Genomic DNA, 2,500 nt, shown 5'->3' with positions numbered 1-2,500 from the left:
TAGATGAGGTGATTTCAACATGCAAAAGTATAATTTAGCACAAAAGCTATGGGAAACACTGATTGCTGATCTGAGCCTAAATTACATTTATTTTAAATATTTGCCTAAACCAACCCAAAAATATTTCCACTCAATCACCATATTTAATTTTATTTTGTAGCACTATCCCATGATTGTACAAGCTAAATTTTGGTTTTGAAGAATGGTATTTTCCACTTAAAACAAGAAAATAGCCAAGAACTTTGATTTATGCGTGTTGTGGATTGAAACAAAAGAAAAAGGGAATGTTGACCTTTACAGTGAACATAAAGGGTCAATGCAGCAACTGTCTTACAGGCAAATTGCCTTCCAGTGCTGGTGATCCACCCTCACATCAAGGATGGAATTCTTAGTTTTAGTTTCTTAGTTTTCTGTTTCTTCTGTAGAAATGTGGAGGCACAGTGTTTCTCTTTCTATGTGCAGGTCAAAGAACAAAAGAGATGAAAATGTTAACAGCAAAGATTCAGAGAAAGCAAATCTTTACTTTGTTTTAAACACTGCATGATAGTCTACAACCTCTCCTGCCCTCCTTTATTTCTATATCTAAGGGTAAGCTAATGCAAAATGTATATGGCCTCTGGCACAAAAGATGGTGGTGTGGCTCTGTACAGGAAGATATGTGTGCTAAAAGCTTGAAACATCTGTGTAAACACATGGGCTTTCGCCAACAATGTAGGCAATGTTCTCATAGCCTTAAGACAGATGTCCAAGGCAATATACCTTGCCCTGGGGCCTTATCGGAATGGCTTTGAACATCTGAAAACCTTGGGCTTCAAGCAGTATCCACTTTCAGTATACCAGTTTGACAGCAAAACATAAAAGAATTCAACCTTTGGCTTTTATTTGGCTCCTTGTTGAATTGATTGTACCAGAGTTGAAATGCTTGGGAGATGATGAGTACAGGTGTTTTAATGATGCAGTTCAGTTTTTTATTTGTTAAAAAAGTTTGAAATATCCAATCAATTTTGTTCCACTTCATGATTGTGCCCCACTTATGGTTGATTCTTCACAAAAAATTACAGTTTTATATCTTTATGTTTGAAGCCTGAAATGTGGCAAAAGGTCGCAAAGTTCAAGGGGGCCGAATACTTTCGCAAGGCACTGTATGGATGCCTATGATACAGCACACCCAAATGTACACAAACACTGATATCACAGTAAATCTGTATGAAGAGCAAGTATGAATAAAATCTGACTGTTGATTCTGACTGATGGTTCTGACTGGTTTAAATGCACAGCTTTGTAATGAAATGGAACCTCACAATGGAAAATCCTTCTCTTTTCTTCACTGCTTTGCATTTAGAATTGATGTTATCTAACTCAACTAACTCCTTTAGTGGTGTTACCTTTGGGATGTTGGCTGATCTGTAATTGTAACAAATGCTGCAGTACAACCAGTGGAGTACAGACATCTGTTGAAACTTTACTATCACTGTTATTCCTCTCTTTGCCCATCCTGGTTTGCATCGCTTGAGCTGAGGGCACAATGGTAGATGTGATGTTAAAGATAGCTTCATGCTACCAAATTTTGCGAAATATTTTCAACATCAAGAGAAGATTTGACCGATGCGAAATGACAGGGGTCTTATGTGAGGAAACTGTAATGGCCCTTACATGACATGAATTGATGTGGTGGAAGGAATTTATGACACATCACCTCGTTGTAATGTGTAACAGCCAAATACATTTTCTACAATTGTCGAAATTGGTATGTAACACTTGACCGGAATGCAAGAAATTGTAGGTTACTAAACTACCACGAAGAAGCTTCAGCGCTGTTTTGTCCTTTACTGCTGCTGCTACTTTCTCCACTGCGGGATCAATAAAGTTCTACCTCTGAATGTATACATCTAATGTAAGTGCAGTGATGCCACAGAGTTTCTCTGTAAAGATTAGGATCAAAATGCCAATGAATTGCAGCCACATAAATATTTCCTAGGTGTTAAAGGTGAGAGGATTGTTGCTTTAAGGAGTAGTTGTAACACTATGAAGTATCTCCTGTTAAAATGTTGATTAGAAGTAATGATAGTATGTTAATTTGATTCAAAATAAGCTGAATAGATCAGTGGAGAGTTCACATACTTTAGTTTGTCAATCACTGCATGCTAGTGATGCACCGAAATGAAAATTCTGGGCCGAAACCGAAACCGAAAATTTAGGATGCACTTGGCCGAAAACCGAAACGAAACCGAAAATGGCTTCTCTTAAAAACTTCAAATTTGTAAAACACGCTTACTCTATAATTGTGTGTGTGTGTGTATATATGTATGTATGTATGTGTATATATATATATATATATGTATGTATATATATATATATATAATATAGCGCTTTCTCACAGTGTGTTGCACTGGCCAAAGCGCTTTACAGGAGATCATACACCATCACACCCATTCACACACCGATGATGACAGGCTGCCACGCACCAGCGCTAGTCAAGCCACCGGGGGCAATTCGGGGG

Source organism: Monopterus albus, unplaced genomic scaffold (genome assembly GCF_001952655.1).
Source record: "Monopterus albus unplaced genomic scaffold, M_albus_1.0 scaffold82.1, whole genome shotgun sequence".
NCBI classification, from domain to species: Eukaryota; Metazoa; Chordata; class Actinopteri; order Synbranchiformes; family Synbranchidae; genus Monopterus; species Monopterus albus.
Note: the sequence above shows the minus strand (reverse complement) of the source record.